Below are 26,480 nucleotides of genomic sequence, written 5' to 3'. Positions count from 1 at the left end.
TCTTCAGCCTGAACCCTAGCTACCAAACGCCCACTGCTTGTGCAATTGGATCCCATCGCGGACTTTTTGCCAATAAACGCAATCCCCAATGCACACCGCAGATAGACGGTGAAAGACACCTCGCGCTTTCACTCGCTCCGTCTCCGCTGAGTACCACGACTCACTCCAATAGTGAACACCTCGTACCCAGTGAGGCCCTATTGGTTTCTATTTACTGAAAGTGTTAGGAGTGACTTACCTTTTCCAGTAAATATCCGCCACTGGAGATTTTCCTGAGAGAGACCAGCTAAAACTCCCTATACACTTATACACAAATCACGCTTGCGTATGCTGTACACAGCGCTAATGATACTGCGATTTTATGCAAAAGCTCGTAAAAGGGGTATCAAGTTGCGCTACGTACCGCACCCACAAATGCGCGGTCCAATCGCACAGCGTATAGGTACTTGTTATCTATCTGCCGTACGACCACGGGTCGATGTACAAACTGTGACCCTCAGCTCGGAGCGTAACAAAAAACCTTTTTACTTCAATACTACACAATGCACAATTCCCTATTATGCTCCTCTGCAAATCTCCTCACGATTTCCGTATTTCACCTTATACTAACGTGAGTCAGCCGCCTCACGCCACCAAGCCTCCACTTACTTGATGTACCACACTACGGGATCCCGAATTCCCTGGGTTCAATATCCACTCACTCCTATGTTCGCTCACTCAAATACACTTTGGTTTTTCTGTACAGAAAATTTAAATTCATTCAGATAGGCAGCTTTACCCCAGAGGCAATACAGTTTAAACAAAAGTTTTATACTAATCTGCTTTAGAAACCGAGTAGTTTTGTGCTATTGTATTAAAGGTCTACTATTCCACCTTTGAACTAAACGACACTATTGTATAATTTGTCCTTAGCACCCGCACTCTTACGCACTTTGCGTAAACACGCGACCGTGCGTGTCTCTTATGCTGCATGCGCAGTACTGTACTTTGTCCGAGACACGTGTACAAAACCCTGCGTCCGCAATAAAACAAATCACACAGCTCTATAAATGTGAACACAATACTAATTACTATTGCCCACTAGACACAACTTGTTCTATATAAACTTTTATGCAGACCTGCGTTTGTGTCTTTATTACTTACTTTCTTAAAATACTGTTATTTCAAATTTACCTATATAGCAACAAATGTATCCTATTTCACACAGATCTATAATGACTCTAGCAATAATCAATAATTTAAATTATATGATTCAGATTGGATAGCTATCTTGCAGAACATACACTGATATAAATATACACATAATTATAATAATATTATATATATGTACTATTCACTGGTCTCCTATGAGACACCTTACCTCTTATTTGCATATCAAAGCTATTTGGTTTTTACTGCTAAAAAAAAACAGTTACACAGGTTAATTTGCATTTCAATGGCTATCCTCCCTGTAAGCAGATTCTACAAGTCTTGGAAGGAAAAAAACAAAACCAACTCTTTCTTTCCTTTTTCTATCTGTGTGCAACCCCCTCACTTGATGTAAAGTAATTACGCACAGACAAGAAGGACAGGGAAAAAAAACTTATCTCACCATTTACTCTCACTAGGCCCAACTGAAACTATTTGTAATTGACTATGGCATGGGTTAAATAAATGCATTGGTAACTCATAAATGGTGTTTGATGTGACCAAGGAAACTGATTATTCTGAGCAGACTGAAAATCAGCTATTTAGAAAATGACCTTCCTAAAATGTCCACTGCTCCTCCCCCTTCCACATCCATGAGGTTTACACAAAATGGTGAACAGGCCATGTGGTTAGTCCAAAATGGAGGACAGACCATGCGGTTTCCTTTGTCACAAAGAAATCACACATTATACAAGCACCAGAAGTTATTTTAGGCCTGAGTAAAAAAATACTATATCTAGGCTATTCAGCAACTTTTAAATGTACTTTTAAACCTACTTAACAGATAAACAATCCAATCTGAATCAAACACAATATGACTTATTTGAACTTTGTTTTGTAACAATAAAAATAAATTTTAGCATCTTAAATATTGATATCTGGCTGGGAAGAACAATTAATATGCTCAGATGACTTTGAAGACAGATATCTCTAGTTTCCCAGGGCCAATTTTCAAAAAACTGGTACCCCTGGAAAAAGGGGACACTAAGCTATCCGCCCTTGTACTCCTTGGTCCCTTGGCCAACTGCTCACTGAGCCCATATGAAAAGATGGCCCAGTGAGAAGGAAGTGAAAGAACACATATTTCTTTGTTTATTGCCCCTTCATAAGGAGTTGATGTTTAGCTGGATTTCACATATTAGAATTTAGCTCAGCATTATGGGCCTGATTGGATGGGGGAGCTATAGCTGCAGCTTACATGGAAACAGCAGATATAGCACTAATATGGAAATGCAGCAGCAGGCGTCACACCTCTTACTGCATCCTAGGATGCAGTATCGGACCATTTCTGACACTATCGGCCTACTGCGTGACCCATGGGTTCATGCAAGCTAACCACCACAGGAACTACCAATAGGCCAGGAAATCTCCATCCTCAGACAAAGATTCTGGCCACCAAACATTGGTACTTTGAAGCACAATATGTCCAAATCTGATTCAGGCCTAATATGGTCATTGCAAGAAATGTTGTCATGTGAAAGGATATTTGTGTAGGTAAATGCAAAGATATGACCTTGATTTGGATATCACCACAGCCATCCATTTATTCATGCTTTACACAGGGCTTGTCCATCTGAAGATCTTGGCTCACAAATTAGTGGGAATGTTGTTCGGTAGTGATCTTATGGTTTACAGCTGTCTTAAGTAAGTGGGAAAACATAGATATACCTACATAACATATATAAATACACTGTACTTCTCAATATTTTCTTAAAGCCCTAGAGCAGTGGTTCTCAAACTCGGTCCTCAGGACCCCACACAGTTCAAGTTTTCCATGTCACCCGGCAGGTGCACTGTGTATCACCAACTATCACATTTTCAAATCCACAGGTGACCTGCAAAACATGAACTGTGTGGGGTCCTGAGGACCGAGTTTGAGAACCTGTGCCCTAGAGGATATCTCGGAAGGCATACACAGGATGAAAGGGATGTTAGAAAGAAGTATGCAACTGCACTGTCTCCTTACTGTGCATACATGATGGGCACTAGGACCCAGGGAGGTCTGTTCTCCAATCTGATGGTCTGATTGCACATGTGCTGCAGCCATCTTGTAAATCCTTTTACTAAGGTACTGTATAAAAGAGAGACAGTGCCAGTGGAAAGAAACGGCATGTGTTCCACTTAGGTCTAGAGAGACCTAAGATAAAACCGTTCCACCAACCCTGCTCCACTACCCACAAGCACTCACTGGCTGGTGGGCTGTACCTCTTATACCTTCAATAAACAAACACCAGTGGTTTAGTAACTGGGCTGTTCATAGTTTACGTCATCTGCTGGTGTGTGCATATATAAGTCTGCAACACCTGGACAATACATCATTGCCAACAGGGGCAGTGATTGTCGAGGTGACTTGTATTTTCATGGCCCCGCCCCATGTGATCTGCAATCATGTAGCGGGGGCGTTGCCTCATACCACTTCACCTGTGAATTAGACCTATCCAGGACACTGGCCTACTCTCTTGCGAATCTGGAGGAGGTTCCTGAAACTTAGGAACATCCCACAGACATTCTGGGAGGGTAGGCAAACATTCCTATGGGGGAAATGTATCAAACCTTTGCGTAAAGTGGAGTATGGAGTAGTTGTCCATAGCAACCAATCAACATTGTACAGTCATTTTATAGACTGCCAAATATAGCTAGAATTTGATTGGTTGCTTTGGGCAACTTCTGAACTTTGGGGGTTATTCAGACTGGATCGCTGAAGCCCTTTGGGGAGTGCGTGTGCGCACCCCGTGAAGCCCAGTGAGATGTGAAAGAATCTCAGGGCTGCGATCGCCCCTACCTGACTGACAGGCAGAAGTAGTCGTGGGGCAGGAGGGGTGTTCCAATGGCATTAGAACACAGTTGGTGGGGCACGGTCCGGGCAACGCAGGTGTTTCCAGACCGTTGTTGGGACGGGCAGCGGCGGCTGCGTGACATCACACGCAGCCGTTGCAACCCGGGACACAGTGGGTAGCCTCCTGTCAGCGCAGCTAGGCTGTGCAGGCAGGGAGCTACTAGCCAGGTACAACAGCATCGCCAGCTTTAACACATCTACAATCAGGTCTGAATCACCCCCTTTATCTCTTGGAAGTTTAATACATCTCTCTCTTGGTCTGTAAGTTACTGTACTGTATGTCTTAGACCCAAACGAATGGTAACTATAGAAGTGGAATTCAGATCATATAGTCTTATAGAGAGTCTTCAAGTATTGTATATATACAATGATGTTAGATTAGAGCAGGATTTAGCTGGCATTCACTTTGGGGTCTACGTAATAAAGTATGAACTTAAAATAATAAAGAATCAGGGCTAGATGCATCATCGCTTGAAAGTGATAAAATGGAGATTGAAAAAGTACCAGCCAATCAGGTCCTAACTACCATGTCACAGGCTGTGTTTGAAAAATGTCAGTTAGGAGCTGATTGGCTGGTACTTTTTCACTCTCCATTTTATCACTTTCCAAGCGATGATGCATCTAGCCCTCAGTCTTTTAAATGAAGCTTCAATGATTCTATGATCAACCCACATAATTTGATTTATTTCTGTTGAAGAGAGTTTGGACTGATTGCATTAGAATACATAACGCCAATCCTGCCTTAGACTTCACAAGAATGGAAAAAGAATGTACAGTATATACAGTAGTGGATCTCTGGAATGTATTAAACATCAGGTGTCAATGAGTAGGAAAGTGGGAAGAAGCATCTATAAAGAAGTTGGAAGCTGGGAGTGTGATCCTGATAAGCATTACAAAAACTTATCCAAGCTTATGTTGGAGATTCAGGTCTCTAGTCATCAATGATAGGGTTACAGTAAACAGCTTGTCTGCAACTTGGAGTTTTCTTTGATTTGGAGCATAAATGTTGAGTTTAATGACATCCAGATGATGAAGAGATCCATATACAGCAAGGTACTGTATCTTTGATGATCTCATTAAGATGGAATTGAATGCTTCCGTGAGGCACTATGGACTCTCATATAGTTTTGTCCACTCTGGAAGCTTGAGAGAATGGGGAAATTGCAGATAACAGAATTTAGGTTCATGACTGTGATGTTAGTGTATTAGAATGCTTAATATTTGTAGACACTCCCTTACTAATATGAGTAAGCCTGAATCTTCAGTGATGGTCCCTGGGACCAGGGGGATGCTGGGAAGTGGGTGGTCCAGTGTGCAGTGTGCCTGGAGTTGGTGATGGAATAAACAGCACAGCAGTGAACTCACATGTCTCTGTGTCCTTATGACTGGATTTACAAACATATGGTATTTTTGACAGGTCAAGTTAAATTTTTCAGGACTATCCAGGCCTTTAATATTATGAGATCTAAGTTTATTGGTATGTATCTATGGGAGAAAGATAAGAAGTTGTTTAAACTGTAATGTAGAGATTATAAAGCATATGAGGGGGATGCAGGAATCCGGGCAGCTGGGAAAATGCCGGCGGACGAAATCTCTACTGCAGCCACATATTCCCACTTGGGTGGTGGCGTGGCCCAAAGCATAGCAAGCGCATCGAGCCCACGAGGGGACTCACTGCCTGACTGCCAGGATTCCGGCTGCTGGGATGCCGCTATCGGTATAGTGTCAGCCGAGATCCCGTCTGACGGTCTCCAGTATGTATTCCGTGTGAGGTTATATCCAACACCTGGGCTGAAAGAAAAGAGGAAAAAAAAACATAACATAAAAGTGCAATATGCACACAAAGTACTACTGAAAGACAAATTTAAACACAAGATCGTGGTGACCCTGCCCTTCTATGCATAGGAGCCCGTGGGTGCTGTGGGTGCTCAAACACCCCCAATGTTTGTGTTGGGAAAGTTACGTGAGCATATGTTAGATGTTAAATGAGCACCCTCAATAATTTAAATAGGTGGCTCCTATGCGTCTAGGTCATCAGAGGTGAGAACTCTGCAACAGTAGTCACTAATTTACTAATCTGTCTAAATCCCTTGTTCTGGGATTACAGTATAAGCAATAACAAAGAAGGTCATGAATGTGGGAATCACAGCATTGTTAACTATTTGAAAGAAAGAAAGAAAGAAAGAAAGAAAGAAAGAAAGAAAGAAAGAAAGAAAGAAAGGGAAGAGTTGTATAGGGAATGAAAATAGGAAAGAGGGTGGGGACAGAGAATTAAGAATATAATAAATATTTAAAAATAATACTTTATTATATAACCAACATAGTAACGCTAATAGTGATACGCAAGAGAGTCCTTTTAGATAACAGACATATTATTGCTCTTCTGTGAAATATCACATAAGGAGAGTAGGGCTAGGAGAGAACCATTGAGGGGGTGAGCAGAGAGAAAACCAGAGAAGGTGGAGGTGGTGAGAGAACCAGAAAAAGGGCAAGAGGAAAGAGAGCCAGAGAGGGGTTAGGAGAGAGCCAGCAATGTTTAGAGCAGAGCGAGAACCACAGAAAGTGGAGGAGAGAGAACCGTGGAGGGGGCAAGAGGACAAAGAGAGAGAGAGAGAGAGAGAGAGCCAAAGAGGGGCTAAAAGAGAGCAAGAGAGGGGGTGAACAGAGACAGCGAGAATCACAGAAGGTGGAGGAGGAGAGAGAACCATTGAGAGAAAACTGAAAAGGGGGATTAGTACAAGGGGGAGAGGGAAAAGAAGAGGGGGAGAAAGGAGAGAGAACCAGAGAGGGATATGAGAGTCAAAGAGATGAAGAGAAGAGGGAGTTCTGGAGGGAGAGAGAACTGAGGAGGAGATAGAAACATAGAGGGGCTATGAGGGAACCAGAGAGTGAGAAGTGGGAGAACCAGAAAAGGTATGAGATGTGAGAGGACCAGAAAGGAGATTAAAAACCAGGGGGGGGGGGGGGTGAAAAGTAGTGTAATAGAGAATCAAAGAGGGGTGAGAGAACAAAGGGATATGAGAACGAGTGAGGCATGGAGGGAGAGAGAGCTGAAGAGGAGAGAAAACCAGATAAGGGGGAGAGGGACGGGGCTAGAGGGGAGGTGAGCATGGTGAGAACCAAAGAGGGAGAGGAAACAATTAGAGTAGGTCAGAGATAGCAGAGAAGAAAGAAGGAGGTGGAGTTGAAGTGAAGGTAGAATTAAATAGAAGGAGTAGTGGGGTGAGAAGGAGAGAACTAGAGATGAGGGGAGAGAGAGAACCAGAGCGGGAGAGTAAAAAGCCAGAGTGGTTCAAAGATAAGAGGGAAATGAGGCGAAAGAAAAAAGAGGGATAGTGAACTGGAGAGGTTGGGAAACACACATCTATTATTAATAACATTGAAAAGATGACATAATGGTTAGAGTGAGGAGTGAATGCTGGCAATGGGAACACCAACAGCTACATGGGTTGGGTCTGAAATCCCGTTATTCACAATTCCAATGGTCAGGGTGCTGACAGCGGCCTCCTGACAGTCACAATCCTGACAGATACCAGTAAGTATTTTAAGCCTACCTCCTAAGCTTCCCTCCCACAAGTCTAACCGTACCCATCCTCTCCCACAGCCTAACCCTAACCTCCCCCATCCCGGCAGCCTATCCCTAACTCCACCTCTAGTGTCTAACCCTCACCTCCCTCACCGCCACATTCTAACCCTAAACCTTCCCATAGGGCCTTTTCCTAACCCTGACCCCAGTACTTACTGTCGGGATTCATCAGGATTCCTCTGTCGGTATTCTGACTGCCGGGTTCCTGACCGCATCCCCATTTGGGTACAAATTATTTGTGTAACTTACATTATTGCTGTCTTCAGAAGCATGCTGTAGTGAATCAGTGTAGCAGTATTAATCAGATATATCTACTATTTATATTTAAGACTGTGCATTCTGATATGTTGTCCAAGATTTATCACCTGGGCACCCAGGGCCAATACTTCTGTAGCGAGAGCACTGGTGGAGTTCTGTTAGTAGCAATCTTTTTTTTTTTAGTCCAATAGCCAATGGAGACTGAATCTAATCCGACTGTATGTCCTCAGAGTAGGTATCCCCTCCATAGCGTGTGGGAAACTGAGTGGAACTGCAGTAGCAGAAATCTTGCCGTGCACCAAGAAGAGGCCCTTTTTTAATTTAGAAGACATCCTTCAAACCAAGTAAACATTTAGGGCTTCATACAGAGTTGGGTTCAATTGCCTCCAAAATGTACATGTACATTTAAATGTAAAATGTAAATGTAAAATACATGCGGCATTCATTAGCCAATTACACATGTTGTACAAATCTTAAGATGGACATTTAAAGTGTAAGAAAAAGGCGTATTTTATTTTAAACAAATGCATATACAACTCTGCATGAGCGCCTTAGACTGCAAAACTTACTACATGGTGTGAAGACCAATTGGGTTTCATTGACAGAAGCTCAGAAGGGAAGAGCTCCCTTCATAAATGCACATTACATCATTGCCCTCAAGCCACCAATAAGATCAGATTTCTACTGTATTTAATAGCGATTACCAGCTGTAAATGAGTGCACAGAGTAGAACCTTATTTTATAACATGAATGATATAACCACGAGTATGTGTGTTTAGAAATGCACCTGTAACTTAATGCAATAAAATATAAATGTAATTCTCAGCACTTTAAGTAAGATGCAGGTACTACCTCTGGGATATGATGTCAATTAGGATTTAATAAAAAAAAAAAGAAAATGTGAATATACCAGAATCTAAAAGAAAATGTTGTATGTGTACATTATTACACTTGTGGGCCTAATTCATGTTTGTAAGGAACTGCACAGCCACAAGGAAGCCGCTGTGCAATTCAATGTAATTAAAATTGAAATGCAGCAGAAGGCATCTGTAGGAGATAGATGTCTCTTGCATGCATTTGTGAGATCTGAGTGCTAGATCTGAGAAAACAGCCTCAGATCACCATCATTTTGTTATATTTTCAAGCAGCAGTCAGCCTGCATAAACTGAAGTTTACCCAGGCTCAGAAATGGGCTGGGCAGGGGGGTAGGGTGCAATCTGCCAAGTGGGCCGGAACAATTTCAGTGCTCCAGTAAATAAACTTATTTTTAGATTGTTACAATATCTTATGGAGCTGTACAGTGAGGATAGAAAGAATGGAATATACTTGAGAATGTGAAGGATGCTTGACCATTCAAATTATTACCTGTGATTAATTTAAAGCGATACATTATGCATGCAGCATTACAGCAGTAACATTTGTTTTGATTTGTTCCATTGACTAATCTCTTTTGGTTGCACAGAGATAGACAAGTCACTTCACACGATTCAACTATTCTTATAGATTTACAGAATAAATATCACCAGATGGAGAATGGAGAATCAAACCAATCACAGGGGGAGATGATGTAACAAAGCATCTAAAAAGGACAGGTGGAGAAATCGCCTGCAGCAACCAATAAGCATCTGGTTATCATTTATTTAGCACATTCTATAAACAATAGCTAGAAGATGAGTTGGTATGAGCTACTCCATCTGTCTCTGTAGAAGGTTTGTCACATCTCCCTCACAGTGGTGGTCATTCCGAGTTGTTCGCTCGGTAATTTTCTTCGCATCGCAGCGATTTTCCGCTAATTGCGCATGCGCAATGTTCGCACTGCGACTGCGCTAAGTAAATTTGCTATGAAGATTGGTATTTTACTCACGGCATTACGAGGTTTTTTTCTTCGTTCTGGAGATTGTAGTGTGATTGACAGGAAGTGGGTGTTTCTGGGCGGAAACTGGCCGTTTTATGGGAGTGTGTGAAAAAACTAGTGATGAGCGGGTTCGGTTTCCGAGAAACCGAACCAACCCGAGCTTTACCTTTTTTACACGGGTCCGAGCAGACTCGGATCCTCCCGCCTTGCTCGGCTAACCCGAGCGCGCCCGAACGTCATCATCCCGCTGTCGGATTCTCGCGAGATTCGGATTCTATATAAGCAGCCGCGCGTCGCCGCCATTTTCACACGTGCATTGAGATTGATAGGGAGAGGACGTGCCTGGCGTCCTCTCCGTTTATATACGAGACAGTTGATCTGATTGCTTTGCTTGTTTATTTAACTATTGTAGGGAGGATTGGGGAGCAGCTGTTAGGAGGAGTACAGTGCAGAGTTTTGCTGATAGCGACCACCAGTTTTTTATCCGTTCTCTTCTCTGCCTGAAAAAAACGCTCCATACCATATCTGTGCTCAGTGTGCTGCATGATATATCTGTGCTGAGTGCTCACACTGCTTAATTGTGGGGACTGGGGAGCAGCTATAGCAGGAGTACAGTGCAGAGTTTTGCTGACAGTGACCACCAGTATACGTTTGTCTGCCTGAAAAACACTCCTGTGGCTTTTTTTTTTATACTAGTAGTTTAGCAGTTTGCTGACAGTGTCCACCAGGTCCATTATACTGTATATAGCAGTACGGTAGGCCACTGCTGTACCTACCTCTGTGTCGTCACTCGTCATCCATAAAGTATACTATCCATCCATCTACATTGTATACCTGTGGTGGCATTTTTTTTTATACTAGTAGTTTAGCAGTCTGCTGACAGTGTCCACCAGGTCCATTATTCTGTATATAGCAGTACGGTAGGTCACTGCTGTACCTACCTCTGTGTCGTCACTCGTCATCCATAAAGTATACTATCCATCCATCTACATTGTATACCTGTGGTGGCTTTTTTTTTTATACTAGTAGTTTAGCAGTCTGCTGACAGTGTCCACCAGGTCCATTATACTGTATATAGCAGTACGGTAGGCCACTGCTGTACCTACCTCTGTGTCGTCACTCGTCATCCATAAAGTATACTATCCATCCATCTACATTGTATACCTGTGGTGGCTTTTTTTTTATACTAGTAGTTTAGCAGTCTCCTGACAGTGTCCACCAGGTCCATTATACTGTATATAGCAGTATGGTAGGCCACTGCTGTACCTACCTCTGTGTCGTCACTCGTCATCCATAAAGTATACTATCCATCCATCTACATTGTATACCTGTGGTGGCTTTTTTTTAATACTAGTAGTTTAGCAGTCTGCTGACAGTGTCCACCAGGTCCATTATACTGTATATAGCAGTACGGTAGGCCACTGCTGTACCTACCTCTGTGTCATCACTCGTCATCCATAAAGTATACTATCCATCCATCTACATTGTATACCTGTGGTGGCTTTTTTTTATACTAGTAGTTTAGCAGTCTGCTGACAGTGTCCACCAGGTCCATTATACTGTATATAGCAGTACGGTAGGCCACTGCTGTACCTACCTCTGTGTCGTCACTCGTCATCCATTAAGTATACTATCCATCCATCTACATTGTATACCTGTGGTGCCTTTTAGTTGTGCGCATTAAAATATGGAGGACAAAAATGTGGAGGTTAAAAAAATAGGGAAAGATCAAGATCCACTTCCACCTCGTGCTGAAGCTGCTGCCACTAGTTATGGCCGAGACGATGAAATGCCATCAACGTCGTCTGCCAAGGCCGATGCCCAATGTCATAGTACAGAGCATGTAAAATCCAAAACACAAAAGATCAGTAAAATGCCTCAAAAATCAAAATTAAAAGCGTCTGAGGAGAAGCGTAAACTTGCCAATATGCCATTTACGACACGGAGTGGCAAGGAACGGCTGAGGCCCTGGCCTATGTTCATGGCTAGTGGTTCAGCTTCACATGAGGATGGAAGCAGTCATCCTCTCGCTAGAAAACTGCAGTGCCACTCCTAGATGGGCCAGGTGTTTGTGTCGGCCACTTGGGTCGCTTAGCTTAGTCACACAACGGCCTTGGTGCACCTCTTTTTTTCTTTGCATCATGTGCTGTTTGGGGACTATTGTTTTCAAGTGCCATCCTGTCTGACACTGCAGTGCCACTCCTAGATGGGCCAGGTGTTTGTGTCGGCCACTTGGGTCGCTGAGCTTAGTCACACAGCTACCTCATTGCGCCTCTTTTTTTCTTTGCATCATGTGCTGTTTGGGGACTATTTTTTTCAAGTGCCATCCTGTCTGACACTGCAGTGCCACGCCTAGATGGGCCAGGTGTTTGTGTCGGCCACTAGGGTCGCTTAGCTTAGTCACACAGCTACCTCATTGCGCCTCTTTTTTTCTTTGCATCATGTGCTGTTTGGGGACTATTTTTTTCAAGTGCCATCCTGTCTGACACTGCAGTGCCACTCCTAGATGGGCCAGGTGTTTGTGTCGGCCACTTGTGTCGCTTAGCTTAGCCATCCAGCGACCTCGGTGCAAATTTTAGGACTAAAAATAATATTGTGAGGTGTGAGGTGTTCAGAATAGACTGAAAATGAGTGGAAATTATGGCTATTGAGGTTAATAATACTATGGGATCAAACTGACCCCCAAATTCTATGATTTAAGCTGTTTTTTAGTGTTTTTTGAAAAAAACACCCGAATCCAAAACACACCCGAATCCAACAAAAAATTTCCGGTGAGGTTTTGCCAAAACGCGTCCGAACCCAAAACACGGCCGCGGAACCGAACCCAAAACCAAAACACAAAACCGGAAAAATTTCCGGTGCACATCACTAGAAAAAACGCTACAGTTTCTGGGAAAAACGCGGGAGTGGCTGGAGAAACGGAGGAGTGTCTGGGCGAACGCTGGGTGTGTTTGTGACGTCAAACCAGGAACGACAAGCACTGAACTGTTCGCACTGGAAGAGTAAGTCTCGAGCTACTCAGAAACTGCACAGAGAAGTCTTTTCGCAATATTGCGAATCTTTCGTTCGCAATTTTGATAAGCTAAGATTCACTCCCAGCAGGCGGCGGCTTAGCGTGTGCAATGCTGCTAAAAGCAGCTTGCGAGCGAACAACTCGGAATGAGGGCCCGTGTTTAGATAAATAAGTCGATCTGCAAGCTTCAACTAATATCACATCTGCCACAGAAAAAAAAACCAAACAAACAGACAGCGCTACCAGATTTCTTATTAAAATACTGATTTATTTAATTATTTATTCTATTATCATTCAACTTTCATTAACCATTCCCATCTCTAAGGCTAATTTGCATACATTTATAAAATTTGTATTTAAAATACTGGCCTAATCAATGAACAATCATACCATGATTCTCTGTTCTCTATACCACTTAATACTCCCCTGCTGCACAGAGCCTCCAGCTTTAATCAATTACCTCACACTGTTTCACTTGGGTATTAAGTGTGACAGTTTAGTATTTAGTACAATGATACAAAGAATACCAACTCTGATTCAGATGTAAAATGTCTCTATTCCACTCCAGATAGAAGTATAATTGTACTGATACTTTTGTAGCGGAAGAATCACTTGTTTCAAATCAAGTTGTATATTTAAGACTCTTTACTTCCAACAGTTCATATAAATGTGGATATTCAGACAGCTGTTTACTTTCTCTTGTAGAATAAATTTTGATTTTGTGCACAACCCATATCGATAATTATTTGATTAGTTGATTAAATATGCATGCATATATAAATTGATCTCAAAGCAGCAGATTTAATATGATGTCTCAGCAGACATTTAAAACATGGCCATGTTAAAATCCCGTCTTTACCGCAATCACTTCTGGGTTTCGTTTTACCAAGCTCCCGGCTTCTGGTGCCAAATACCTTTATCCAAAGCCTTAACCGGAGACTCAGGTTCCTTCCCAGCACAGCAGCCGTCTCGCTGCGCAGCGGTCACGGGTTTCACAAATATAAAAGACGCGTTTCTCCGCCTATCGGCATCGGCGGCTTCCTCAGTCAGATGTTTCAAATTAGCCGCTCTGCTTTCTTTTATCCCTGGAGTCTCTCATGTGTGTCTGCGCTTCAAGCCTCACTTTGCAGTCATCCATTTGTAACATCCTCAGCGGTTAGTAATTATCTAAAGGCATCTTCACCTCCACATTTCTTATTCACAGCCTCCTCAGTAATCAATTAGTCGCCACAATTTAATCAGCTTAGCATAAACAAATATAGTTTAACTTTCTTCAAACATTGCTATATATTTAAACGCTCCAGATCCATAAGAGGATAGTATAATTAATATTCTTTCGATTTGCAGAGCAAAATTGACATCAATTAAAACAATTAAAACTTAGAGAACCTGATGTTTATTCTTGGGACATATACACAGAGCTTCTAAAGCTCACTAATATTACACAGTGTATATCAGCCTACACCCTCGATCTTCCTTGGGTGTATGCATATCTATATATATATATAGATATACATCCAGCTATTTTTGAGCCCTACGTAGACACCTTTAATCCAGGCAGTATTTAAAGACACATTGCACTCACAATTGGTGCTCAATCTCCTTTGACACATCTAGTATAACTTAACAGTAATTTTATCCCTGAACATATATAATAGTTCAAATACTCTTAAGACTCAATCTACTGATCCATATTAATATACAATTCTTTGACCCATGTCAATATATACACATTACTTTGACTCACCCTTTCATATTTTTATTTTTATTTTAATTTACATTTAATTCAAATGTCAGTATTACTGACCATATATCTAGACCCCATACTTTATTTCAGAAACAGACATCACATGACCCACAACATCTAATTTGCCCTATATGCTTATCTAATATGGTTCAGTTCCACTGTATCATTTAGACCATCTGGGTGAAGTGTTCCTAACCTAAATATCCAAAATGCCTCTCTCCGGCAGAGGGTATTAAGCCTGTCTCCCCCACGTGTAGTGGTATTAATTTGTTCGATCCCAATAACTTTTAAACTGCTGGGTGAATATAGATCGCATTGTGCAGTGTGGTTGGGCAAAGGGTGTGTACTTATATTTTTAGTAATATTCCTCCGATGCTCCATACATCTTGTATGTAGCATATGTGTTGTTCGTCCTACATATTGCTTTCCACAACCACACTGCACAACATAGATCACAAACTTTGACCTACAGTTGATGAAATTATTTATTTGGAATTTCTCCCCGTTATGATTCGAACAAAAATCGATTACCTTTCTACTTGTGTGTGCACATGTGTTACATGTAGGGTTCCCACATTTATGGAATCCCAATGGTCTATTTGGTATCCAGGTCTTTTCCATCTCTCCACCCTCTATTCTTCTTTGATTAAAATGACTCTTTGTTAATTTCTGTTTTAAGTTGTCCGACTTCCTAAACACTACTTTCCCATCAAGATTAACTGTTTTATTAAGCACCGTATCAAGCTTCAAGAGTTCCGAATTCTTTTTAATTATCCTTTTAATATCTGATGAATAATTGTTATATTTCGTTATGAACGGAGATGACCTATCCTCCTTATCATCCTTTTTTGATATCTGTCTTGGATCCTCTCTTTCCATACATAACAATCTTTCTCTCTCCATGGATTCTACTTCCCTTAATGCTTTTTGTAAAATTTCTTCGGGATACCCCTGTTCCAAAAAAGAATTGAATACTATACCTGCCTGTTTCTCAAATACTTCTGGATTTGAGCAATTGCGTTTTATTCTGATAAATTGCCCCTTAGGAAAATTAACTTTCCAGACCTTCGCATGTGAACTTTTATAATCCAAATATCTACTCTGATCCACTGGTTTGATGTATGTTTCTGTTGAAATCCTTCCCACCTCTGTTGATAGTGCAATATCCAAGAAACTTATTTTTGTCTTGCTTTGATTACAGGTAAATTTTAAACCATAATTATTCTGATTTAAACTGTGAAAAAACATATCAATAGAAGGTGCATCCCCATCCCAAATAATAAATAAATCATCTATAAATCTGCCATAGAGGACGAGACTTGCGCCGAATCCGCCTCCCCACACGTGCTCCTCCTTAAACCTCCCCATGTATAGGTTAGCGAAACTCGGCGCGAATCTCGTCCCCATCGCAGTCCCCCGTGTCTGTAAATATATTTTTGTGTTAAACAGAAAATAATTATGCTTTAAAATAAACTCAATTGAATCTAAAATAAAACCACGTAGGGAATTTGACATCTCTCTATCTCCATCAAGATAATATTTCACCGCCTCCAATCCCTGATCATGCGGGATATTGGAATATAATGCTTCCACGTCACATGTAATTAGAGTGTACCCCTCTTTCCATACTATGGTTTCAATTAAATTTAGAAAATGCTTTGTGTCTTTAATGTGAGACTTAAGTTTCCCTACGTGGCTTTGTAAATAATAATCCACAAAAAAAGATAAATTATTAGTGAGTGACCCGACACCTGAAATTATGGGACGACCCGGGGGTGAGGTAAGTGACTTATGGATTTTGGGTAAATAATAAAATGTGGGTGTGACAGGATGTGTATTATAAAGAAATTTAAACGTCTCATTTGATATTGCACCTCCACATAGGGCATCATCCAACAAATCTTTGAGTTCTCTTTGGTAGAGGGCGGAGGGATTGTGATTCAACTCGACATAGAAAAGACCATTACCCAGTTGTTTGTAGGCTTCAATTAAATAGTCCTCTACATCAAGGATCACAATCCCCCCGCCCTTGTCCGCAGATTTAATTATTACATTTTCATCTGAATATAAGGTTTTTAGAGCTTTTCTTTCTCCCCTCTGCAGATTGTCAATGAAATTTACCTTTTCTGCTTTTTCACAGAGCTTTCTAAAGTGTTCCAAAGTACTATTATAAAAGCTTTCAATATAAGGACCTTTATATTGAAGCGGATAGAATTCAGACTTTTCTTTAAATTTGCTCACCCTCCTTGTGTCATATAGTTTTAATTCTGAATTCCCCTGTTGTGATTCATTAGTTTGGAGTTCTTCCAAAATCTCCAAAGCTTCCTGGTCCTCCACATTAAGCACAATTGGATTACCACTTATTTTAGATTTTTTCAAAGCTTTCAAGGCAAAGTAACGTTTGTGACTTAATGTTCGCACATACTTATTCAGATCCACAAAGAGGGTGAACAAATTGGGTTTACTTGCAGGGGCAAAATTCAAACCTTTCTCAAGGAGTCTCAATTCCTCCTCAGTTAATATTTTTTTAGACAGATTGAATACCCCTTTCTTTCTTTCTTGGGTCTTACCTAGCGGATACAAGGATTTTTTGTGGGATTTTCGCTTTCCTCCTCTCGATCCTCTAGTTCTCTGTCTCTCGTTCTTTTTGAACCCTTGGTGTTTTCCCATGTTGTCACCTGGCGTTTCTCTAAAAAAGTCCTATTATACGGGGAATCCTGCTCCTCATCTGTTTCTGATCTCCTACTATTTCTCCACCTTGGTGTATCAAAGGTTTGATCTGATTTTTGTGAAATAGGTCGATATCTACTCCCATTATAATAAGAGTGATCTTGTTTATAGGTCCTTTGCTTCTGAAATTGGGGTTTTTCATTAAATTTCCTTTTACTGAATCTATCTGGTGTAATAGGCTGTTCATAAAAACTTACAGATTTCCTTTGTGGGGTATTATAACTTTTATTTTTCTTATTATATTGATATACTTCCCCTTTTTCATAATCTATCCTATCTCTTCTCATTTTTTGTTCTTTTCTAGATATAAGGGTCTGCTCGAATTCCTCAATTTTTTTATTTACTTTTGAGTCTCTAATTTTGTAATCTGGATGTGTCTCAAATTCTTTTAACTGGTTCTGCGTTTGTTCAATTTCGGCCTGCAGCTTATGTACTTTATCCTCCCTATATTTTATCAATAACCTCATTAGGTTCTTAGAACATGTATCTAAAATTTGATTCCAGTCACTGGTGAATTTCAGATCCTCCCCAAATGTTGAATTTTTTAGAATTCGCAAACCTCTCGGAATAATATCCCCATCTAAGTATTTTTGGAGAGTAACCTGATCCCACCAGTGCCTGGTCTCAGCTGTACATAAGTTTTCAAGCTTATTGAACAAACCATGCATATTCCCTTCCTCATTATCTCTGATCCCTTCAGTTGGGTTGCATACTGCCCCTTTAAGGTACATATTCCTCCTTTCCATTCTATCTGTTAAGCATTTCAATGATGTCATTTTTTGTATTATCAAAGTAAAGCGCCAGGGGACTACTTGATTGAAGGTGTTTGTTTCTGTGTAATATCACATCTATAGCCTTGTGATTTGCTCAGAGTACTGTACAGTGCAGTGCACACTGCTGCATTTGCTGCATGACTGTTTAGACTTATCTACTGTCCCAATATTGCACAATTCTATCACAGCTTCCATCACTCACATTTGCATAATTTGAAGTACATTCTAGCAGGATTTTCATCCCATTCTCTCTGCGTGTTGCTATGATCTATTGTCCACCTGGATCACACCAACTATTTCTTGAACATGTTTCTACCTGGCTCCCTCACGTCTTACCCTCTGACATTCCCACCATCATCATGAGGGGTTTCAAAATCCTTATTGATTTTCCTTGTGCCTCCAAACTACTCTCTCTAACCTCCTCTCTCAGCCTCTCCCAATGGACTGACTCCACTACTCATCAGGAGGGCCGTTGTCTTGATCTTGTATTCACCAGACTATGCTCAGTTTATGAAATCATTAGCACCCCTTTCCCTCTCTCAGGTCACAACTTTATCACATGCTCTCCTCCATTACTTCAACCTCAATGTCATTGAAATCTACCAAGCCTCTTCAAACCCGCAGAAATATTAACGCTATTAAATTTCAACAACTATCCACCTCTCTGCAACAACTGCTCTCACTAATTTCTACATTCACCTCTCCGGAGACAGCTGTATCACACATGAACCGGACTCTCGGTGAAGCAGCTCCAGCTACCCACTATACTCCATGTTAACTTAGATGTCAACTGTTGCATTCAAAAGTACAAGACACCTGCAAAAACTGTCACATAAAGTTACGTAAATCTCACCCACAGCCAGTGACCTGCTCAATTCCTTCCCTGAACCTTCTGCACCTTCTTTTCACTTGATCCCACCAATGAAGAAAAAGGAGCAGATTTGTCAAAGCTTGGAGAGAGATTTAGGGGTCTTTTCATGAAGCAGTGAATAGGGTGGAGAAGTAAGCCAGTGGGGAAGTTGGCCATGGCAACCAATCAGCATTGAAGTAACATTTATAATTTGCATACTATACAATTGCACGGAGCTGCTGATTGGTTGCCATGGGCAACTTCTCAACAGGCTCACTTCTCCACTCTTTTCACTGCTTCATGAATAGACCCCAAAGTACCAACCAATCAGCTCCTGTCATTTTTCAAACACAGACTGTAAACTGACAGGAGCTAATTGGTTGGTACTTTATCTCTCTCCAAGAATTGATAAATCTACCTCAAAGTATCTACACACTTCTACACTCTGTTACCTCTATTCTTGATCTTATATCATCACAAATCAGTCTCCTGTGCTCATGCCAACCCTAACTAAAATCTTTATTCTCACTCTTTTTAATAGAACTGGTATCTTTCCATCATTATTCAAGCATGCAGCGATTCTGAAAAGCAGAATTCTGACCCTAACTCTTTCTCAAATTACTGTTCCATCTCTCAGTTCCCATGCTCCTCCAAGTTACTTGTGGGACTTTCCTACACTCACCTTACACACTTGCACAACTTACTAGACCCCCTTCAGTCAGGCTTTTGTTCCTAGCACTCCACACAGACAGCACTGACTAAGGTAGTCTACAGGTCATTACACACTTCTTATTCTTCTGGATCTTCTGCTGCATTGATACTGTTGACCACTGTCTCTGGGGGAGATGTACTAAGCCTTGAAAATTGATACATTTCACGGTGATAAAGTACCTGCCAATCAGCTCCTGTCATTTTTCAAACCCAACCTGTAACTTGGCAGTTAGGAGCTGGTTGGCTGGTGCTTTATCACCGTGAAATTTATCACTTTTCAAGGCTTAGTACATCCCCCCCTCTACATTTGTCACTGTTTTTGTTGGTCCACATTACTGAATGTCTTTCTGTCATTTCATTTTGGATGACATCTCGCCAACTCAAATTTATTCATTCAAAAAACAGGATTAATAATACAGGTTGAGTATCCCTTATCCAAAATGCTTGGGACCACAAGTATTTTGGATATCGGATTATTCCGTATTTTGGAATAATTGCATGCCATAAAGAGATATCATGGTGATGGGACCCAAGTCTAAGCACAGAATGCATTTATGTTTCATATACACCTTATACACACAGCCTGAAGGTCATTTTAGCCAATATTTTTTATAATTTTGTGCATTAAACAAAGTGTGTGTACATTCACACAATTCATTTATGTTTCATATAAACCTTATACACACAGCCTGAAGGATATTTAATACAATATTTTTAATAACTTTGTGTATTAAACAAAGTTTGTGTACACTGAGCCATCAGAAAACAAAGGTTTCACTATTTCACTCTCACTCAAAAAAATTCCGTATTTCGGAATATTCCGTATTTCGGAATATTTGGATATGGGATACTCAACCTGTATTTCCACCTGTCAGAAATAGTTACCAACCTGATATCTCTGTCTCTTGACAATCAACCCCATTCACCAAGCTCTCTACCTTGGTGTCTTCCATGACTGTTCCCTTACCTCAAAATATCTCCCAGCTCAACAAAATCTGTGTCTCTCATCTACATGGATTACCTGCTCCCCTTCATGGTTACAGGACTTTTTTTCAGGCTGCACCCACTCTACGGAATGCTCTCCCATGCACATGAAGTCTTTCCTCTAGTTTCCAAACCTTTAAGTGTTCCCCAAATACTCACCTCTTTAGAAATGCTTATCAAATTCAAGAACCACCCACGTAACCTCTATAAGCGATCCTACCCAATTGCATCCACTCTATACAGTTCATACATCATTTTAGATATTTTCTCTGTTCACTTTCACATCCCGCTGACCAGGGGGCGCAATAAAAGAGGCGGTTGCCCGTGTCCAGTCTATATTTGGGCCCCCTCCTCTCTGGCCAGCAGCGCACTGCAGACTCTGAGCACTAGGGTCCCTAGGAGACACTAGCACTGTCCCAGAGTCTGGTGAGTACTGTATGTGCAAGTCTCTGGGAAAATGGTGCAGTGGCCATTTTCCTGGTGAATGTCCTACTGTGCATGTGAATTGTGAAATGCTGGGAAGATGGTCACTGCAGCATTTTCCCGGTGATATTTGCAGCACCTTGCACCCATTATAGATATGCCACTGCCACAAACCCCTGCCCAACATTACTACGTGACTGGATTAAACAGCTCACCAAGAACCTGTGCAATCTGACTGGACCAATATGCCATATGTACCGTAGCATTAATCCTTGTGCATCAATGCTAAACGGTACTATTTCTCATAGATTGTAGGCTTGTGTCAGGGCCCTCTGTCTGTCTGTTATTATCAAGTCTTGTTTTATCACTGCTTTTTTCCCAATCTTAAAGTGCAATCCAATATGCTGGCACTATATATGTAACTGATAATAAATAAATAAATCTTAGTGTACACATACCTAGGTTATTCACGGTGATATCAAATGAAAAATGGGCAATATTTTTGTCCTATCTTAAAAATAGCCAATGCTTGCGATCTACCACGATATGCTTACATATGTCATGTGACATGAAAACCATTTTATAGTTCAGAGAAAAAAGTAGCAGTGCAGGTAATTTACGTAGCTTACCATACTCCTATCCAAGGTCTGTCCAGCACACTTGTATCTTGATATCTGGAGGAGCAGGGAACTCTTGTCCATTATGTTAAAGTGTAAACTTTACATCAAAGTTCTCTACCTTGTATCCCTTTAATACCACCTCTTTTTATCAGATCAATGTTTTCTTCTAATAATAAATTCTTGTTTTGACCTTAATTACTGTATATGGAATGTAAATGATGAGCGGTGGCACTGCCTTCATTAAAGTATTGCGCAGTTATTTTAATTTTAAGTGTAAAGTGTTTGTTATTGCATTTATTATTATCTCCATATTCTAGAATATTGTGTAAACATGGGTTCATTATTTTTAGTGGAATTATAATCACACTAAAATGTGGAAATGAAAACACTGTAGATCACCTTTACATTTTCCCTCCAACTCACATTTTCATAAGAGCAATCAGTACACCATATACAAATGTAAAGTACCATAACAGATGAAACAGATCCACCGATTTGGAACCAGAAACGGCAAATAAAAACATTTTGTCAAAATAATAACATTCTTCAGCAGAATCCTCTTGTGATAGGCTTAGTGAAACATATGGGAAAATTGCAGAGGTCCAGTACAATATTCTCTTTGGTGACATTACAGTGGTGCACCACCATTACAGTGATTTCCACCAAAGTGCCTGGGTTTGTGAATCAAGATGTTGCTGAGCAATACGCTGCCATCTGTTCACAAGTGAGTTGGGCAGAGCATGAGTGTTACTAGCGGGTGCCTACTGTAGCTTTGTGTAGACAAAATCTCAATGAGCAAAATAAGATTAGTACAGTAGGTGGAGAGTGTTTTTTTTTTTTTTTTAATCCTTGCTTTGAACGAGGTAACCGCTTCCAACCCACTGGGTTCAAAACTGGGTTAATTGAATTACGATTTGGACCAGCAAATTGTGGGTTCTCTTGTCAAAATAAAAAATTGTGAAGTTCAGTGCCAATTTTTCCAGCTAAATTCAGGCGTCTCTGCTGATGTAGAACTTTCTGAAGTGCTAGACATCTCTGGTCATAATAAAAATGACAATCTTATCGGGGCAAAATATCTTCCCAATAGATGTAGTTACTTACTAATGCAATACAACCAAAATGTTTAGTTCACTTTTCTGTTATGCTTATTTTGTATCTTGTGTTCTTTTACATTCGAATGTACAGCACGTGGTGTCCTATTGGGAAAACAGTCCTAGCCTACATAAGTAACATTATTATTATTATTATTATTATTATTATTATTATTATTATTATTATTATTATTATTATTATTTGGTATTGTTTTTGGTCTACCTGAATCTCCATTCTGTGCATATAATGCTATTCACAGAAGCTAGGCAAATACAAATAACTGAAATTACAGTAGCTCCTTCGTGTGTGCACCTCCATGTGCTGGGAGCAGAAATGAGCAAGAGACACATCCCACGAAGCCTCTCTGGCGGCAGCTTGCTGGTAACTGAATCATCCCCTGAAAGTGACATGAGAGTAACAGACGCAAATGTATCAGGAAGAGCAATACTACTACCGTAGCACATGTGTACTGAAAAATGGGCCGCCACCCAAATGGCTTTCAGCAGCTGTTCTGTGGTCGGAAGCAAACGTCAATAAAAAAGGGCTTACAGAGGCTTAGATGACTTGTGTTACAGTCAACAGCTGAGTTGTGAAGAAGGTCACAGATGTGTTATTGCTAGTGATGAGACAACAGAGGTCCATTTCTGTCAGCGAAGGACAAGACAGCGAGAAGCTGCAGTTGTATTGGGCTAGAAACAGAAACATACAGTAGGACATGGAATCCCAATTACTGCTACATTATAATAATGGCTGATTGGAATAGAGCATAATGGACCCTATTTAGCTTCAGTTGCAGTTTTGCTAAATCAGCAAAACTGCAACTGCTAACGATCGCATGCTGGGGGCTGCCCAGCACAGGGCACCGCTGCCCTGCATGCTAATGGCCGCCAGTGATATGATCACAATTCAAATGCAATTGCTGTCACCACAAAATAAGTGATGCCCCCTGCCTGCGATGGCAGGTGCAGTGCAGCCATCTTACCTGTCGCAGCAGGCGTATGTGAAAATGTCCCAGACCAGCCGGCGTCTCTGTCACCACACCCCCGCAACAACACCCTGCCATCCCCAACCGCCCCGCAAACGTACGGCAAGAGCCTCTGCCAATCAGGCAGAGGCGTTCGCATCAATGTGATGCGATCTCATTTGCCGGCCCGTGCACGTGCAGAACGGGCCCTATGCTTGCGCACTGCCCCCCCCCCCCCCCAAAATAGGATAATGCTATCGTATTGCATTAACAACCAAAACTGAATAAGGCCCAAGGTACAGTGCATCCGGAAAGTATTCACAGCGCTTCACTTTTTCCACATTTTGTTATGTTCAGCCTCATTCCAAAATGGAATAAATTCATTTTCCCCTCAAAATTCTACAAACAATAATCCATATTGACAACATGAAAAATATTTGTTTTAGATTTTTGCAAATTTATTAAAAATAAAAAACTAAGAAATCACATGTACATAAGTATTTGCAGCCTTTGCTCAATACTTTGTTGATGCACCTTTGGCAGCAATTATAGCCTCAAGTATATTTGAATATGATGCCACAAGCTTGGCACACCTATCTCGGGGCAAACGCAGGTTTTAGCGAGGGGGGTTTCCTTGGGAGGGTGTGTGTGTGTGTGTGTGTATATATATATATACATACATACACATATACAAACACACACACCCTCCGTGCAGTAGTAACCAGGCGGCACTCAGCGCTCTTTGTGAGTAAATTAATGTATAAAAGTACTATATTGTACCGATGTTTCAATGCCGAGCAGGACGTTTTTTTCAAGCCTACAGCATAGCACCTTGAAAAAAATGCCCTGCACAGCGTTGAAACGTCGGTACACTTTGGGGTCTAATTACTAAGCCTTGGATGGAGATAAAGTCGCTGGAGATAAAGTACCAGCAAATCGGCTCCTAACTGTCATTTTTCAAACACAGCCCGTGGCATGACAGTTGGGAGCCGATTGGCTGGTACTTTATCTCCATGCACTTTATCTCCATCCAAGGCTTAGTAAATAGACCCATAAGTCTTTTGTACTTTAATACATTAATATACCCACAAAGACCGCTGAGTGCTGCCTGGTTTCTACTGCATGGAGGGGGGAAGTTTGGGAGGGCAAGCCTGTCTCCACCCAGGGAGCCATTTCACCTATATATATATATATATATATATATATATATATATATATAAAACAGAAAAAGGGATGGCACTCGTGGAGACTAACATCCATAAAGAAATAAAAGCGCTGACAACGAGCTGCAATCAACGTTTCGGAGCTATGCTCCTTTATCAAGATTAGCCAGCATAATACAAAAGACAACATTTATAGTGCTTACCAAAGAATGTGAAGGTGCATCCAGACGCCCACCACACACGGAGTCCCGGTGACCTCACTCTCGCGCGACAGCGCTGGTGGACCCGACAGACTTCCGGGGGCATGGTCACATGGTACACCAATTTACGTCATAGCGGGATTCCCATTCACACAGACATACACGTCATGTGACTAGCGGAAATCCCCTGTGAGATACAAATACATAACAATCCATAACCATCGATAAAACACAAGTGAAATTTAAAAACAATGCAAAGCATGGAATATCATAGACAAAGGTTATTAAGAACATAGTATCTAGATGATTTAACTAGTATATGCAACGCAAATAGAGCATCAAAATAAGAGCTATTATAGATTCTAATGTTTAGACTAAATAGACTTAAAGAGATAATAACTGTAGACCCAATTATAACTAATATGGGACATATATAATAAAGCATGTACCCAAATTAAATCAATCATGAATAATGAGACCAACATACGAATGCAGCAAAATATACTATATATAGAATTTCTAGACTCATAGAAAAGAAGAAAATGAGACCATTTCATTAAGACCAAAAGGTTGTATAGTCTGTAGCACTGAAATCCACTTTGATTCCCTTTGTAGGAGTATACGTCCCCTATCTCCTCCCCTAGAGTTGGGGGGGACCCAATCTATGATTTTATAATTCATAGATGCCAATGAGTGGCTGCTCGTATGCTTTCCCATCTAAGGCTGCACGAATACTGGACCTATGCATGGCAATACGTTCCTTTAACTGTCTGATTGTCTTTCCAACATAAAGCTTACCACAAGGGCATCAGACAGTTAAAGGAACGTATGGACTCCAATTAAGCTGTAGGAACATCTCAAGGATGATCAGTGGAAACAGGATGCACTTGAGCTCAATTTTGAGCTTCATGGCAAAGGCTGCGAATACTTATGTACATGTGATTTCTTATTTTTTTATTTTTAATAAATTTGAAAAAAATGTCAAAAAAACTTTTTTCATTTTGTCATTATGGGGTATTTTGTGTAGAATTTTGAGGGGAAAAATGAATTTATTCCATTTTGGAATAAGGCTGTAACATAACAAAATGTGGAAAAAGTGAAGTGCTGTGAATACTTTCCGGATGCACTGTACTGTATTTAGAATATGCAACTGGTGGTTGGGGTGTCTTCTTAGTTCCCGACCCTTGATATTGTATGAGCGGGACTGAGTCTGAAATCCAGAGGATATCTGTGCCTTATTGCTGATCAGGTGCCTTTCCTCCTAGCAGTGTTCCCAATGTTAGTTGTCTTTATAGAAAGCTAATAATATACATAACACGGTATCTGGATGAAAGGTCGACAGTAATAAAGTCGACCACTAATGGTCGACATGCATTAGATCGACAAGGACAAAAGGTCTACATGCTAATGGTCCACACATCATATGGTTGAGTTTTTTACAATTTTTTTCAACTTTATTATTCTTTACGTGGACTACGATTGGTAAT

The 26,480-nt window shown here is 40.9% G+C and overlaps 1 long non-coding RNA gene across 1 annotated transcript in view; it reads right to left on the bottom strand.

Annotated features, from left to right (window-relative positions):
* Positions 1-4,678: 4,678 nt before the first annotated feature.
* The window catches only part of LOC134929324 (uncharacterized), a 56,195-nt gene continuing 34,393 nt past the window's right edge, over positions 4,679-26,480 (bottom strand). The window contains exons 2-3 of the long non-coding RNA XR_010178471.1: positions 24,997-25,180; positions 4,679-5,815 (exon numbers count right to left, since the gene is read on the bottom strand). This is a non-coding gene — a long non-coding RNA (uncharacterized LOC134929324). The remainder of the gene's footprint in view (positions 5,816-24,996; positions 25,181-26,480) is intronic.

Source organism: Pseudophryne corroboree, chromosome 5 (genome assembly GCF_028390025.1).
Source record: "Pseudophryne corroboree isolate aPseCor3 chromosome 5, aPseCor3.hap2, whole genome shotgun sequence".
Taxonomy (NCBI): domain Eukaryota; kingdom Metazoa; phylum Chordata; class Amphibia; order Anura; family Myobatrachidae; genus Pseudophryne; species Pseudophryne corroboree.
This window is presented reverse-complemented; position numbering and strand designations above follow the sequence as displayed.